The 18,847-nt window shown below is 32.7% G+C and overlaps 1 long non-coding RNA gene across 1 annotated transcript; it reads left to right on the top strand.

Moving 5' to 3' along the window:
* Positions 1–5,914: 5,914 nt before the first annotated feature.
* On the top strand, positions 5,915–12,730 carry LOC126512000 (uncharacterized). Its single transcript, XR_007594869.1, has 3 exons — positions 5,915–6,014; positions 11,964–12,031; positions 12,624–12,730. It is a non-coding gene; the product is annotated as an uncharacterized lncRNA (long non-coding RNA).
* The last annotated feature ends 6,117 nt before the right edge of the window (positions 12,731–18,847 follow it).

Genomic DNA, 18,847 nt, shown 5'->3' with positions numbered 1-18,847 from the left:
GCACCTGAATGAGAAAACGTTACTTTGAAGGGCAGAATTACAGCTGAGAGTGATTGTTCATTTGCTTACTGACCTGGAGAGTAACTGGCACTTTCTGTAATTTCCTTTGGTGCACGATGTAGTAAGTGGCTGCTTCTGCCAGCAAGTTTGCCTCCTGGTCAGTCAACAGGGGAATTACTCCAGTCTATTTTATAGAAGTAATTTACCCCTGGAATTAGTTAATAATGGCAATGGCTTTGTAAAGTTCAAGTCCTTTCAAACAAATCCAAACTTGACTGATGAAGGGGAAGAAATAAAAGCAAGCTCTCTTGACATGAGCAATGATTTTGGTGCTACCTCTGAGGAAATATTTCTGGGGTAAAGTGAAATACACATTCTCTATGAATTCTGAGATACTGTATTATTTTTTGCTCGTTGTTTTATTTGTTTAGTCTCGTTTAAGTAAATATTCAGTGCAATGTGCACAGTAAGGACAATGAAATTATTGATAAGAGCATATTGAGGAAAAGGAAGAAGGTTTTTTTTTTTTAATGTGTGGATTGAATTCTAAATTTACCCATTACCGAGTATAATTCAAGGTAAATTACATGGTGCGATGTGATTTTTCCAAAAAGAGACACAAACAAATGTATTAATCACAAATGGGTCAGAGAAACAACAAGTCTAAGCAAGAATGCCATGCAAGTCTACCCTGGCGAACCCATAATGGCTATATTGTGTTATTTACAGGAAAGTTTGCCCTTCAATCATGTGTGCTGATTCACAAAAGCTGGATGCCTGGGGATGAACAACTCACAGACAGTTCCACTGCAACTCTTCACTGTCTTTTTCATTGTGCAGAGGGACCATGTGAATCTTATAACTTTCAGATCATCCCAGGCATGGTAAGTAAATATCTTCAGCTTCCTGAGCCATTTGAGCCTCTCTTTGCACTCCAGACAGGGATGTTTGAATTTGTAGAAAATAATTACAACTCTAAATGCGCATTGACTTATGTCAATTCTAGACTGTTGCTATTATGAGGTGTCAAAATTCATTTTAGTTTGGAATTAAAGCCCCTCTCCCCACAAAATGCTATGCAATTTTATACTAAATACCTATGTTCAATCCCATCACTTTCTAATGTGTAGTTTTTAAGTCTGATTTTTGTTTCCTCTTATTGAAAGTAATGAATGTTGCAATTGTATTTATTGAAAAGGCTGGGCACGCCATAGCCCTCTCACCACATTTGAATTTTGCAAAATTAAATATATGCATAATTATGATTTGTTTTGATTACTATGGAAAGATAGCTGAAATAACTTGTAATTCTTGAATTTTTTTCAGAGAACTTGGCATATTATGTATCTCTGGAACATAAATGTTCTTTTAAAGTGGTAAGTTCAAAATCAGAACTCTGCTATCAAAATATCATTTGAATATATTTCAGAATTTGAAAGGATATTAAAAGTTGTTTTATTTAATATCCTTCTGATGCTCTAATTTTCTTTAAACAACCTTTTAAATAAATTCCATTAAAATTATATATATTGAGCACTTCTTCTTTAACAGGTATATTTGTAGGCTGGTAATAAAGAAAGATGACTCTCAGCTTTCAGGGGACTCAGAATTCAGCACAGTGAGAATAACAGACAAATATGAATGTAAAGCATATAATCCAGTAAAATGACCATTCTGAAAGTTTCTAAAAAGTATAGTAAGAGTACAAGAACTAGATTCACTCACACTGTCTGAGGAAGACATGTAAGTAGAACTTTCATTTTAAGTTGGAGTGAAAGTTGAATTCACATGGTCATGATAATGACACTAAATTTATTTGTGTTCTCTTAGGTTTCATTCCTTTATGTCTCCCAATTTTACCTTCTTCCTTAAAATTGTTCTTTATGGGACATTTTTTGTAGATGAGGTAAATGATAGTTTTCTTGGCTTCTTTCTCAGAAAGGTTATTATGGATGTGTAGGGGCATTTTGTGTCTATTGAATTTTGCTCTGTAAATTTAATGAGTTTTTGAGTCCAAGCTAAAGAAAGGAAATTACAAATATGGGGTTACTGACACTAGATTAATGGCTATAGAAGATAATATAACCATTAGGAAAAACAGCATGCAATTCTTCAGATTAAAAAATATATCTTGTGATTTAATAATTCCACTAATATGAATTCACCTACAAAAACAAAATCAATATATTGAAGAGATGGATATGCAATCAGAATGTTTGTTGCAATAATTTTCGTAGCAGACAGCATATGCAAGTTATATAAGTGTGCATGAATGGACAAATGGAAATAAAAAAGGTTAATAATTGTGTGCATATATATGTACTTGAGTATTTGTGAGTGTATATGTGCATTTATGCAAATACTATCACTATGATGTAATACTATGTAGTCAAAGAATATGAAACTATGCCATTGATAGAAAATGATTGATATTAGAGGGCATTCCATTCTATGAAATGTACAGTGCATAAATATAAAATTATTTCACAATCTCAAAACACGTATGAACTAGAAGAATTCGGTTCTATAATAGAATAAGAATTTTAGTAACTAGAGGTAGAATAAGAGTGAAATATGTTGCTAATATTGTTTATTGGGTACAAAGTTGCCTACTTGTGAGGAATACATTATTTATCTCTATATCTCTTTCTATTTACCACCTGTCTGTCAACCCATGTATCATCTACCTATTTATCATACAACACCTATCTCTCTCTTCATATATACATACAAAATATCTGTATACTATATATACATATTATGTATCTGTCTATATAAATATATACATATATAATCTATTTACTACTCTTCTATCTACTATGTGTCTCTCTTTCCTAAAACATCTATTATCTATCATTTATATATTCATTTATCTATCATTTCCCTATAATCTATGAAATGATATGTAATACACTAGTATAAATTCTTTTAAGCAGAAAGAGTCTTAACAATTCCAGGAAGAAACAGATGAATTGAGTGAGAGGTCCTTATAGTTTGGACACTTGAATACTTGTTTTGAGTTCATGGTGATATTTGAGGAGTATTTGGAGTTTGGGCTCTGTTGAAGGAAGTATGTAACAGGAAATTGACTTTATGAGTTTAAAGCCTCACACCATTCTTATTTTGTAATTTTTATTTCCCTTTTGAGGTTACAGTTTTGAGCCCTTAGTTTCCTGTTCGTGATGCCTTGCAGGCAGACTTCGTTTTTTTCCCTCCTGCCAGTTTCCAAATAACAGACATGAAGATGTAATATGAATTACAAATGCTTAGTCAATATTTTAGGTTTGTTACTAACTAGCTTTTACAGCGTAAATTTCTATTAATCTATGTATGTGACTTGCTCATGGCTTTCCCTGTCCTCTAGCATGCCTTTCTCTCCTTGCATTTCCTTGCAACCTCTTAAACTCCACCCTTCTTTTTTCCCAGTATTCTTAGTCTGGTTTTCCTCCCTTGCTCATCGGTTTCAGCTCTTGGCCTATCAGTGTACAGAAGGATTATTCCACAGCATTTATATTAACAGCCTCCCGCTACAGTTCTTTAAAATGATGATTCCTTACGTTCCTACAAGTGTAATGCCAAATAAAATAGTTCTTATATAAGTTTCCTTGACTATAGTGTTTAACATACTAATAGAAATGTAATGAATAAATAGATCTAGTGTGTGTTAAAAAGTTCTCTAAGCCCGGCCATCTTATCTACTTCCCATAATCAGGAAAAGAGCTATATGTTTTTCTTTGGGATCACCTTCTTATTTAGCTTCTTTAGGAGATCAAATTATAGACTCACTGACCTATATTTATCTCTAGAAACCAATTATGAGTGATTACATCCCATGTTCATCTTTTTGGGTCTGGGTTACCTCACTCAGGATAGTGTTTTCTATTTCCATCCATTTGCATGCAAAATTCGAGAAGTCATTGTTTTTTACCGCTGAGTAGTATTCTAAAAAAAAAAAAAAGTTCTCTAAGATACAGAAGTAATCACTGAGAAAAATAAAATGAACACTTTCCACACAAACTAGAAAATGCTATAGGAAATAAAAAGATCAAGGTTAATAAAATGTAAACTTGAGCATATTAGAGTGATCCTACATTTGTCTAAAAGTATCTCGTTATAAAAGAAATACAGTTTTTTTCTGCCTACAGGTTATATAACATGTGTTAACAAATGACTGAAAAAAAGAACACTTATTTTGATTCACTGAATGAGCTGCTAGTAGAATTCTGACCTGCATCTGGACATCACAATATTGGGATATGCATGCATAATAGGCCTAGAGTGATTGAGAGTTGGCATTTGAATATAACATGTTCATCAAATCCAAACATCTACCATGTAAATTTCAAAATGCATATATCTCCTTGTCTTCTACTTTATATGATATCCATTTTCTAACCTAGGACATAAGAGAACAGAACAATTTACTAATTTCCTTATTTTTCAGATTTCATATTCATCATATTATCTTTCATATAAGATTGTCAAACCTATAATACTAAAATTCTAGATGTATAGATTTTTATAATGTAAAACAGAAAACATCAAATCCTCTGAAATGTACTTAAGACATTAATATACAGCCATATATTTATATATCAACTTCTACCCAATATTTTTTACTTACCCTGAAAAATATGTTGCAAATATTTTTCTCAGTATTTTGAATTAAATGACATATACACAGTTCTGTTATCATTTTCGATAGAACATGTACATATGTGATATAAATAATACAGTTTATATATGCATATACAAATCATAAACTTGTAACAATGAGTATTCACAAAATGAATACATTCTATTAATCACACTCATTCCAACATAGAAAATCAAACTCCTTTTTTATTCTTTCTGGCCATTAATGCCATAAAGGAAGGTAAAAACATCTTGTTTTGTTCTCTACAAAAATAATTAAAGTTTGTGTTATATTCTAGTTATTTTATTTATAGTAGAAAAGAAATTCTTTTTAATAAGAATAAATGTTCTATAACAAACCTGATTTAGCCAGTCAATGACATGTCATTTTCCTGTGTACATATGACTGTGTTACAATATTAGTAAAATATTAAATAGTAACCTTAGCAAGACTTAAAAAGTTGAAAATGACTACTCAATAAAAAGTGTCTGTATGGAATCTGTAATTATAAACTTTTTGGAGAGATAATTTCAATTATAAAATCCTTGATACAGTGGAAGCATATTAAGTGCATACAGGCTATTTGGTGTCATGCTGTTCAAAGTAAAGAAATATTTGGAGAGACCAGAAACACATTTTAAAAATGCTGAATCAATGTATGTCTCTTTTAGGGTCCTCATTGTTATCTAGGTTCTCTGGGATTGTTATTTGTAGGGTGGTTTTCTTTGCTTATGTCTATGAGTGAGTCAATATGATGTTGGTCTTTCTTGGTCTGGGTTACCTCACTCAATATGATGTTTTCTAGCTCCATTCATTTGCTTCCAAATTTCAAGATGTCATCTTTTTTTTCCTGTTGTGTAGTACTGCATTGTGTAAATATACCACATTTTCCTTATCCATTCCTCAGCTGAGGGACATTTAGGTTGTTTCAAGGTTCTAGCTATGACAAACAATGCTATCATGAACATAGCTAAGCACACGTCCTTGTGGTATGATTGAGCATCCTTTGGATATATACCCTAATCTACATGGGAAGTAGAAAAAGACAAGATCTCCTGAGTAAAATGAGAGTATGTGGACCATGGGAGAGAGTTGAAGGGGAGGGGAAAGGAAAGGAGGGGAGCAGAGAAAAATGTATAGCTCAATAAAAAAGTAAAAAAAAAACCCGAATATTATATTTCACTTCAATTCCTTAGATATATTTTAAATTAAATTTTAATGTGATCTGTGAAAAAATGGTGAATCAAGAGAAGATATTCTAAGGACTCAAAAGGCAACAATATTCATGAAATTCTTCATTTGGAACCCCTGTTTATGAAGCTTTAAGAAAAGCCATTTGCACCAGAAATCACCTGGTTTCTGAACAGTTGTTACAGTTGTAAGTATTAAATAGTTTTTTATTTGTTTATTGATGTGTGCATATGTATGTGTGCATACACTGATATACCAGAAGACTAGAGAAGGATATTATGTATCATATTATTTTCTATCTTATTTCCTTGATATATAGTCTGCCTAGTATTAAAGCTGGCCATATTGTTAAAATAGTACAGCCTGTACAACTCAATGATCCTACCATTTTTATACCAGTGGGTAAACCTGAGCTGGTGGTATAGGTGCAAGGATCTAGAGTGAATCGGGTTTATATCAGATTTGCATGCTTGCATAGCAAGGTTCTTCTTCTGTAAGCCATTGTTTTCTGTCCCCTTTGGAGTTTTTTCTCAACTCTCCATTAGTCTTCCCTGTATGGGTTGGTATGATTGTGTGACCTTGGTTTAGTTATACAGGAAGGACTTGCACCACAGACATGCGTATAAACCTAAACAGAATGAAACAAATAACATATTCATTACTGCAATCTATAGGTAATTTATTAAGAAGGTCTAATATGTCTATTTATAAATACTACATGATTTTGTATGAAGGAATTAGATTAATAGAAATGTTATATTTTGATATCTGCCAAAACTCTGGAAACTAATACTCTTTGTCCTCAAGTATAGCTTTGAATTTATGGAGGCATTCACACATATATTAAAGTTCATAAATAATGTATTTAAACTTAATTCCATTGCATATATACATGTAAGTTATTAAAGATAGAATCTTTCAAAGTGAAGTGTTAAATTAATTTTTACTTGAGCATATACAATATATAGATAGTATTTTAACTTAATTTACATACAAGTATTTTTTACTTCTGTATAATTTAACAGATATACAATGTAATTTCTCATATATTGTAGGCTTTTCCACATAATCTTTACTAGATGTAGGTACAATTTCAAGTGAGGTATAAATGAAGAAATGTAGAAAGAAGGAAAAACATAAATTGTGGAGAAAAAATTGCACATTTGTTCAGTAGAAACCAGAATTGATGACTGGAATATGAATATTAAATCTCTTATATTTTAATAATTCTCACATCTTAGTCAAGAGATTGATGGTTTCACTTCTTAAAATATGTTGTAATTACTTCAGGAATTTTTCATTATCTTACTTATCCTCTTTAATATATAAACTGTTCATGATGAGAGAATTTACATTTCACTTTATTTTATCCAATATATAAGAAATAATTTATTTTTATACTTAGGCTACTGCCATTTTACAATGATATGAATGAATGTTGCTTTATTCTTTTTCCAATGTTTTTTAATGATTTTAATTCACATACATAAAAATAAATACAAAATATATGTTTTAGCTTAATTATACATTAAGCTATTTTAAGATAATAGACTTTACAAAATAGAAGATTCTTCTTAACTTCAATGAACTAGTAGGATTGACTGATCTCAATGGGAAATTTAAAGTCATTGTACATTTCCTACTAAATAGTATGTAAGCTTTTTTCATATATTTTTTCATTTTCATAGCATGAATTTAATATTTTTGTCATGTTAATATAATATATAGATCATATAAATATATACTTTTTCTGGATTGATTTTCTATATTTTCATTAACACAATGCCAAGTACCTTTTCTGAAAGTCAACATACTTAGTCAACCACTTAAAAATAAATAATAATAATAATGTGTAATAATAATCTTAATCACATATTTTAAATCTTCATTTGTGCACTATCAAGATGGCTTATTGGGTAATGATTTTTATTGGAAAACCTAATGGCCTGAGTTCTATTCAGAGGCCTTTGTGGTAGATCTCCCATGCTCTTGGGTAGGTAGAATTAACATAGTATAAGTGGCAATCTTATCAATTCCCATTAAAATCCCAGTAAAATTCCTAACAGATTTCAAAAGAAGAGTAATTCACATCATATGGGAAAACAAAACAATCAAACAAACAAACAAACAAAAACAGGATGGCCAAAACGAACCTGTATAATAAAGGACTTTCTAGAGGCATCAAAATCCCTGACTTCAAACTTTACTACAGAGCTACAGTACTGATAACAGCCTGGTATTGGCTTAGGTAAAGGGAACACTATTACATTGCTGGGGGGAGTGCAAATTAATACAGCTGCTTTGTATATCATTATGGTGATTTCTCAGAAATTTAGGAAACAACCTTCCTCAAGACCTAGCAATACCATTTTTAGGTATATATCCAAAGGATGCTCAATCAAACCACAAGGACAAGTGCTCAGTTATGTTCATGGCAGCATTGTTTGCCATAGCCAGAATCTGGCAATAACCAAAATACCCCTTGACCAAAGAATGGATATGGAAAATGTGGTGAATTTACACAATGGAGTACTACACAACAGAAAAAAAATAATGACATCTTGAAATTTGCAGGTAAATGGATGGATCTAGAAAACATCATATTGAGTGAGCTAACCCACAATCAGAAAGACAAATATCATATATACTCAGTCATAAGTGGCTTTTAGATTATAAAGAAAACCAAGCTATAATCCACAATCCCAGATAACCTAAACAACAATGAGGAACCTAAGAGGGATATACATAGATCTAATCCATCAGGGAAGTAGAAAAAGACAAGATCTTCTGAGTAAATTGGGAGCATGGAGATCATGGGAGAGGGTTAAAGATGAGGGCAGAGGATAGGATCGAAGCAGAGAAAAAATGTGTTGCTAAAAAAATCAATAAAAATTTTATAAAGATAGTTGATCAGAAAATATATAAGAAAAACAAAGTATTCCTTTTTTCTTACGTTATTTTTAATTTGATGTGAGGTATACCTTTACTTGTTTATTTTTAGTGTAATACTTCATCCAATATATTTGAATTAGAATGAGATTAGACTTTGTAAACATTGGCATCTGACTTTTACTTTAATATTTTCTCTTCTTGGTGTAATCCTGTCTGCCTCACAATGAAAAGAAACAACATTCTCTTGTGTATTGCTATACTTGTGCAATCAAATGCAGAAGGGTTTTACATGTCATAGTGAAGTCCTTAAGATAGCTCTGCTTCTAGCAATATCTTCCATACAGTACTTCTGCAGCAAATGTGGGTTTCTCCAGTGAAAAGCAGTTTTATGATGTCATTTAGAATTGCTAACTCTTAATAATGCTAATTTGGTTCTCTATAAGAAGGCAATATTTTTGTTAGCTATTAGCACTAATATCTTAACACAGTGAAGAACCCATAACCATTACACATTTTATAGTTATAGTTTTTGTACTGGTCTTACTGTATGTGGTTTATTTGAGCAGTCAACATAGGTCTTTAGAAACTGGAAAGCTCAACTAGAAAGAAATAGAAAAGTCTCTGATGCCAAATAATATTTTTTTCTTAAATGAGTTACTATTTTGCTTCAAGTGACTACTACAATGTAATGAGGAGGCCACTAGTTAGTTATCAGCTGCTTAGCACTAAAATAACCACACAGAAACTGTATTAATTAAATCACTGTTTGGCTCATTAGTTCTAACGTCTTATAGGCTAGCTTTTACATCTTAATTTAACCCATTTCTAGTAATCTGTGTATCTCCACGATGTTGTGGCCTACCAGCAAAGTTTCAGCATGTCTGTCTCTGAGGGCTCCGTGGCTTCTCCCTGAATTTGCCTTCTTTCTCCCAGCATTTAGTTTAGTTTTCCCAGCCTACCTCTATTCTCTGTGCTGTCCCAAGACCATTATTTTTAATTAACCAGTGGTATTCACAGGATACAGAGAGAAATCCCACATCACTACAATATATTTACCTATGCTTCAATGACTCTAACCTATTTACAGGTTTTGACTAAGATAGTAACTGCTCATATTTTACTAAATCAAATCAACTCTTTATGAAGCACATTCATTTCCACATTCACTTTCATCTAGTATAAGCTCAGAACTGGATGACTTTACACTACAGAGAAAACAATGAGAAACAAGTTCTGTCTATGCAAGAATGAGACAAAATATCAAAATACATCTTGAGTAGAATATTTTTATTCATTGTTATACCTACACTAGAATTATCATAACTTATAATAGTTTGATCAATGATATTTATCAATAATATAATTTAATTAATGGTTGGAAATCACATACATGCATTAATAAAAATATGTAATACAGTGCATGATTTAGGCAATGTGTCCCATTAAAGTTTCAAGATTTATTGTATTTACAAGTCAACTTTCTAAATTTTCTGAGCCCCTCTCTCTCTTTACTATTATCCTTGCTTCTGGGTGTTAATTCATCATTCTTTTTCTGTCAGCTGTCTGCACTCTTCGTTCATGCTTTCCAAAATGCCTGAAGGGTACACTGTCAGCTGTAGATACTCAAGTCAACATGGGAATATCAGTTGATCCACACAATGCACACACATACACACACGCATACACACACACACACACCCCTCACACACACTCACAAAGATATACACACTCCCACACATAATGCACTCGAGGAACTATTTGGCCCATTTCCAAAACATAAACTTTGTCACTGTCTTACGTGTCAGAAGTAACATAAAATTCCCATCACATTTATGCCCCTAAATTATTTTTAAGCTATGAGTGAAATGTAATATATATTTTCATAAAAGTCTATTGAATCACATAGCTCTTAGAATAAAAATTTTTAAAATAACTATCACTCAACTTTTTAAACATAAGTGACTGAAGGTGATTACTGTTTTTTTAGGATCATGTCACCCATGTAGACAAGCCATCTTACTAATGTTGTGTTATTTTGAAATTGGTGTACAGCAGTGGAATTTAATTTATTTATAGCCAAGACATAAATAAAATTATCTAGACACAGATACTGCAAACAAGCAAATTTAGTATTCAAAATTATGGTGAAATATTTTACCATCTTCTCTATGCATTCTAATGTGTGTTTTCTTTTCCTCATTCCTTGTATTCTCCCACTTCTTTTGTCAGATACATACACTGATTTTAATGTATATAAGATTTGCAATAATAGTCAATCCTAAGATTGTCTGTCTTGAATGTGTGCGTGTGTATCAAAGGGCTATGAAACTTAAAGAAAGATAGAACCTCTTCATCCAACAAGCCATTCTTTGTAAAGTTTTCACTGTACATGCACATATAAAAATATATGTGAGACGATGAATATATACAACTGTAGAGGTATAGTGTCCAAGCTTATATAGTTGTAGGCTCAGACCACCTATACCTGCGAATATCCTAATGTATACTCTCAGAGACAAGAATGTAATCAATGCAGTTTCTCTCTCAAATTAATTTAACAGAGGCCCAGGGATCTCCCTGTCTCAGCAGATAAGACATGCTTGGGCAAGTCTAATAAACATAACTCAATCTTAGGATCTGGAAAGATAAAAGGAAAGAACTGAGTCTAGATTGCTGTTCTCTGATCTCCACACTTATGTTTGCAGTCTCACCAACATACACTACACACCTACAACTACAGACACACACACACACACCAAGTAAATAAAAACTTTATAAAAAATTTACCAGAAATACTTAGATTGTGTAAAATCATTGCTTTAAATACCACATTCTTCCTCGATGTAGCGCTGTGCTGGCACATGAATGAATAAGCTTTATATGAATCTGAGTTTGCACAAATCCATAAATATGAAACCCAGATATGTTTTATCATTTGGAAATATTAAAATTTCATTATATAGTTAGACAAATAAGTAATATTTTGATAATAATTATTGATAAACTTTGAAAATAGCATTTTATAATAAATATCAAATGTTAAATTGTCCCTCTGGTCGTAACACACAGAAATAATGTTTTAATTTATTTTTAAACATATTCTATTCTAGAATACACCTTAGAAATTATAATAACATTCTAATTTTAAAACGTTTCATTTTGCACTTTTACAAAGTAGATTCCTTACATTTCTCTTATTGTTTTTTTTTTCTTCTTTTCAAACTTCCGTACTTTTTCTCTCAAGGTCATATAGCCCTGTATCAGATAGCAGCAGAGCTTCAGTAATAACAGCAGCTGCCATCTTTGATTAATGTAAGTGAATGCTGTTTTACAATTTTCATAGCTTCCCTCCTTTGCACCAGTTTTGACAAGGAACATTGTTGGGTTCAATGCTGGATGCCCTAGAGGTGCCCTAGAGTTATTTTAACGGATTCAATTTGCTCTGCTTTTCATGTAAGCGCAGTTTTCCTTCTTACATATTTCTGGGATATAGAAGAAACTATTTCTTACATAAAATATTTTAAAAACTTTACTCTTAAATAAGTCTTTGTTTTATAGACAATATATTGGGCCTTCCAGTGGTTTTTAAGACTCATACACAAAAATATTGTTGACCATCTGAGTCCCTTACTGTCTTCCTTCGTAAATAGATCCCTTCTCTCCTGTTCTCACATCTTCTAAAGCTCAATAGCAAAAGAAAAAATAAGCCAGTTTACTTTAGTCTCATATATTATGAAAAATGAATACCGAAGTAGTTTAATCTCCCACTTCACAAATAAAGAACCAAAGCTGTAGAAATGTTTGATTAATTTCAAGGCAGCCCACAGGCAGGTCCTAAACAGTGCAATGACTTCCAAAATGAAGAAAGATTATGTGACTGGGTTGGTATTACAATCCCTCCTAGGCCTTGCGGATATATGTGCCAGTTGATCTTCTGGGACTCCTAACAGTGGGAGCAGGGACTATCTCTGTCTCTTTGCTGACGTTTGGAAGCATATTCCTCATACTTGAATGCTCTGCCCAGCATTAATACAATGTAAGTTGCTTACTAAAATTTGACATATCATGTTCTGGCTATGTCCATTTCAGACCTGCCCTTTTCTGAAGAGAAAAGGAGGGGGCTTAGGAAGAGGGATGGTGGTAAGGAGGTTGTGGAAGGAGAGGAAGTTGGGGAAAATATGAAAAAAAAATAAATTTACTCTTAGAACTCTATCTCTGCTTCTTACATTTCACTAACCTCCTATCTCATTTTATAATTCCCTAACTGAAAAGTCCTGGCACATCTGTTTATATTTCCATGTCATTTTTTTATATTTCCATGTCTTATATTAAACTTTTCCTATCACAAGGGCCCCCTTTTTGTTTTCATGGCCACTGCCCACACTTACTCATAAACACACATATCTAAATGGTTAAAGCTAGTGCCAGGTGGAAATGATAGGCAGCATGTAGCTCATGTATTTCTAAGCCTGGACATTAAACTAAATAAAGCATTTTTTCAAATCCAGTACTTTTCCTGTGAATTTTAAAACTTTTATTATACTTTTAGGGTGAAAAAATTCTTTTCTTTATCCCCATAATGGCTCCCTTAATCAAAATACTTATTCCTTGCTCTGTTATGAGGCTAGCAAGAAACCTGGCACTAAGAAAAGCCCCAGGAATCCACAAGAACCTAAGGAATAGAGGAAAGGGGGCACGGATTGAACTTGCCCTATAGTCAGATTGATGACTATTCTAAATGTCATCATTGAACCTTTATCCAACAACTGATAACATTCACCATCCAATTTCTGTCCATGAAGTTATAATCTGATCCCATTAACTTGATCTTGTGAAAAGAACAGAGATATATAACTTGCCTTTCACTGGGCATAGAGTCCTTTGCATATATCCACAGGTGTGCCAGGACTGAGTCATATGCTAGCTGTGTCTCGTTTGGTGAAATCTCTAAATGCTCTCTAGTGTATTGTTCCAAATCTCTCATCCTGTACAAAAAGTCAATGGAAAGTAGACTAAAAATTTCAATGTCATGGCTAAAATGCAGAAATGAAGTATCATATAAATATTGGCAAAACTAACTTAATAGAATTCTAATAATATGGTATGACTGTAAGATTTAATAAGTGTGATTATATGTAAATTAAAAAAAACTTTCCTTTCTTTCTAGAAAGAAAACTATATCAACATGAGATTTAACAGTGTCTGAGCACTTACTACAAAATAAACAACAACCTAAATTCAAGAAATATCAGGTACAAAAATTGAATGTACAAGTTTTTTCCTCAACAGAGTAAATAAACAGCCCAGTGGATAGCAGATAATCTTTACCAGCTATGGTTTACCCAAGAATAGACTGGTTAATATCTAGAATATAAAAGGAACTGCAAAATTAAGTACAGAAAACGAAATTATATGATATTTAAAGAGGAAAGTTAATGCTAGGCAGGGGTGATGCATACCTTTAATCCCAGCACTTGGCAGGCAGAATCAGGTGAATCCCTGATTTCAAGGACCATCTAGTCTACAGAACAATTTAAAGAAACCCTGTCTTGAAAGCAAAACAAGAGAAGAAAGTTAAGTGAGAAAGCAGGTCTTAAAAGGATAATACAAATGATATACCACCATAGACTTTTAAAAAAAATGTTCAACATTTATTAGTGAAACATAAAAAGGAGCCACTTTATTTTAGTTTTATCTCACTCCACTTTTAGAAAGAATATCAAAGGAAGATGAATGACAACAAATGCTGGAAAACATGTCTTAGTCGTAAGCCTTTAAACATTTAGGAGTTGAGTTAAGTGCAGAATTAAGATAGGGATCTACTTTCATTCAAACTGGTGTGGTCATCACTTTGTCTTATTTCTCTCTTTGTCATTTTTGTTTAAAATTTGAACTCATTGTCACAGGCAAGGAAATTCTGAGCAGTACACCAATAAATAATAGCACAAGCTTTATTACCAAAAGTTATTAAGTAAGATAACATAAAATTAATATGCTCTTGTGTAAGAAATATCAGTCAGAAACTGCCTATAACATGGAAAAACAGTCTTTATCAGCTACACATCAGTTATGATCTAGACTGTCCTAATAACTCAAAAACTAAAAATAAAACAAAGTAAATATCATGGCATGATACTAAAAAGAAAGTTCTAAAAAGATGAAATATAAATGTCATAAACACACATATGTTTTCAAGATGTTTAAACATATTTTAAGCAAAATATTTAGCTGTTAGTAAAATGCAAATTAAACCTAATGTGAGATCGTATTTTACCCCATTCTAAATGACTAAGATTTTTAAAAAAGACAACCAATATGCTGGCATGGCTGTGGGGGAGAAAGATTACATGATGACTGCAGGTGGGAGTGCAAACCTGAGAAGCTACTACTATGTAAATTGATATGAAATTTCCTAAAGATCTTAGAAATAGAACTTCTACATGATTGACATGCACCACTCTTGGACATAACCAAAGGAATCTATACTCCACTACAGATATACTATCTCATCCATGTTCATTGTTGCCCTGTTCACAATCACAAGGAAATGGAAACATTTTAAATGTCTATCAACTGATGCATGAATAATGAAAGCATGGAACCATTATACTATAAAATATTACAAACTTATTAAAAATGAAATTATGAAATCCAAAGTAAATGTATGGAGCTGCAAACTTTCATTCCGAGTGAAGCAGCAAAGATCCTACAAGACCGATGTTACATATTTTCTCTCATTTGTAAATATTTTTAAAGTCCTCACATGTGTGCTTTATTTAGAATACGATTACCCATAAGTAGCACCATTATGTGGGCCATAAATATGTGGCTATCCAGGTAATAGGTCTAAGATACAACCTAGTCATATGACTCTGAAAAAAAAGTGCATAGCACTGAAGATCTCCTTATCAATATACCCACAGAAAAATTTACCTCCAAGTCCCCATCAAAACAGCTTCTTTATGCACCAGGTGTGAAAATATAGACTCACAACTGAGCAAAGTTCAGAGAAAATAGGACCATGGAATGCTCAGACCTAATTGCCATATCTATATCACACGTTTCCTCCCAGTGTTCACTGGAAGAATAGCCGGAACGATCATATGAGGTAGAGTCAGTTTGTGACTACATGAAAACTGTATCTTCTAGGTACAGATGTACACATGAAGTCATAGCTGTTGTGACAGCAGGCACAAGACCTGTATAAGATCATGAAGTTCTAAGCTCAGTTAAGGAAGTACTGGCAACTGATAACTACTGGGAGTTAGATACTTGCCATGCACCGCATCCCCGTGTCTGCGCTCTGTGCACTTGAACCCAGTTAAGGAGCTTTGGGCAAGGGGGCTGGAGGTTAAAACACACAGACACACACAGACAGAGAGACAGCGACACGGGTCATCCTTGAATTCCCCAAGAATGCTCCCTTTATTGTGTTCAGGGCCAGATTATATATAGATAGCCACGCCCCAGCCAAACCCACCAGAAACCACTCTCTTGCCACCAGGAACTCCTGAAGATCTCATGCTCAGAGCAGGTGTAGGCACTCAGATTGGGGGATTACAAGAAATTCAGGATCTGGGGTGTTGCGGGAGGTCCTTCCGCTCCTCCAGCCAATAGCCACTGAGATACCAGCCCATTGGGGCGTGGTCTCTCTCCCTTTAAAAAAAAAAGTGCCACTTTCCCTTCTCCTCTCTCTTACTTCCTGCTCCGCTTCCAGCAACTAGACTCCCTTCCTGATTGCTCAGAGCGCTGTTGTCTGGGACGGTGATCTGTAAGTTTTTTCCCCTTTAAGTAAATAACCATTCTATTAATCATAATTCTAAACTGGTGTGGGATTGTTTTTGACTTAGGTCTTAGCCTTCACTGGGGTCTCACTGCTCCCAACATCTTTGTTGTCTTTAAGTGTATGGATATTATTATGTCTGTCATGCTGTAGTGAATGACCATGTATGTAAGAGCATATATAAAGCACAAATTATTCTTGTGGGCTTTAAAATCATCCACACTAACCAAGAGACATGTTAGGGGAGTAGCAGGATGGTGTGAATCTGAAAGAATTTCAAAACCGAATAATTATGCTCAAACTAAATTATACAAAATTTATGTAAAACTAGTAAAAAATGGAAAATACTTAAAATAGGCCTTTTACTGTTTTCTTTCTTAGTATATTCCTCAAATTAACAAACACACTTGTTTCCAACTGTAAAATACAATTCTCTAACCACACTTAAAGAGATTACATATGTGTAAACCAGGTTTTTTATTTTTAAATGCAGTTAAAGATCAACATGTAAATAGAATACTTCATTTATATGCTAACATTTCATGCATTTAGAAATTGCTGTAATCTTTAATATATATTTTATCAAAAGGTGAGTTTAAAAGCAATAATCACATGCACTAAGCATAATGGTTTTGAAGCTCTTCTATTTCATTAGTTCTTTCTATAAGTTCTTTCTATATTGAGTTCAAGTTACATAATGGACACTGTATATCCACACTGAGGTAAATATTTAGAACATACTATTAATATACTAAGTTTGACTTTAATAGTTTTCTCATTGCTTAAATGATGTTTCTCACGGTTTAACTTTTTTCTTCTTCTGTTTCAAGCAGGATAGTTAAATATAGGATTATTTCAAAATTATTATTCTCATTTATGTGTCTACATGTGAGAGTGTAAACCACATAAAAGAAAAGTCCCTAAGACCAGAAGAGAGCATTTGATCTCCCAGAACTGTAGTTAATGGTGTTTGAAGCTAGTAAGTGTTCGTGCTGGGAGCTGTGCTTGAGTCTTCCAAAAGAAGAGCAACAGCATTTAACTGCTGAGCTATCTGTCTATCCCCTATGTGATAAACACTTTTATAATATAAGAGTATATTTTTTCTCATGTGCTTTTAATTTTTGTATCTCTAATTTAATCTCTCATTGTGAGGAATAATTAAGTCACATACAAATTAAACTATGTGTTGGTGCTTTAATTTAAACTAAATGTATAAAATGAATAGACACTCTTTAAATCATAATTATGGGCATCATTAAAGAATTCTAATTACACATATAGATGAAGAACTGTACCAATGTACTATTTCACATCATATTTATTATCATTATGATTATTGATACTGCTATTACAATTTAAATAGCCTCATCCATTTCATATTGTCTTTCTGCAAGTCTGTAAATGAAAATAAATTACATTATGTTGAAAGTACCAAGATTATTCTCTTTGGAAACCATAATTTCATGAATAAGAATCATGGCTTGATATTACAATGTCTTCACTGTTAAACAGATGCTTTACTGTGATATTCACCTATTTTTGAGCCTGTCTTTTAATATGTTTCATCTTCAAAAAAGGGAGATAATGTCTAATCCATGGAGACCAAAGTAGATTAACTGAATAAATATAGAGGTAATGGTTTAGCTGAAGTTATTCTGCATTAGTCACATACAAACAAATGATAGTTTTTAGTATCAAAATGTCTTATTTCTTTATTCAGTAATTGTTCACTTGTTAAGGAGCTTCAGTACTATAGAATATTGTTTCTGATTTCAATGTAAAACATACTGAAAAAGACCCACAGGATTCTTTTTGTTCCTCATAGGGGACATGCAATTATTGAAAAGTTCCTAGATCTTGATGTATCTAACCTAATCACTGAGCATCTCTCTTTATGGATTAATTATATAATATAATGGCATTATTGAGAAGGGGATATTTTTTTGTGTTTATATGTCACCAGATGCATGCCCTAAATAATATTCTTATGCCTAACTTCCTTGTGTTTTACTATCTCTTCTTTCTGGCTCCTTTGCAGTATGGTTTCACTATGATCTTGCACCATGACATTCTATTTAAGCTCAGAACCATAAGAACACAAGGTATTTGATCATGACTGTAAACTCTGAAACACGGATCAAAAACAAATCTTTCTTCTATTGAACTGCTTGTATTAGGTATCTTTCATAGTAACATGACACTAGAATACACAGTTATTCTTTTCTTACTTTTTTCTCCTTTAATTTTGCTTTTATCCTTTCAGATATCATATATTTTCATCATTCCCTACATCTTTTTCCCCTCCAAAACCTTTCTAAAAAACGGCCTCATTTTTTCACTAATTG

Source organism: Alexandromys fortis, unplaced genomic scaffold (genome assembly GCF_014885135.2).
Source record: "Alexandromys fortis isolate MF-2015 unplaced genomic scaffold, M_Fortis_MF-2015_v1.1 scaffold_113, whole genome shotgun sequence".
NCBI classification, from domain to species: Eukaryota; Metazoa; Chordata; class Mammalia; order Rodentia; family Cricetidae; genus Alexandromys; species Alexandromys fortis.
The sequence above is the reverse complement of the archived record's forward strand: the minus strand, read 5'-3'. Positions and strand labels throughout refer to the sequence as shown.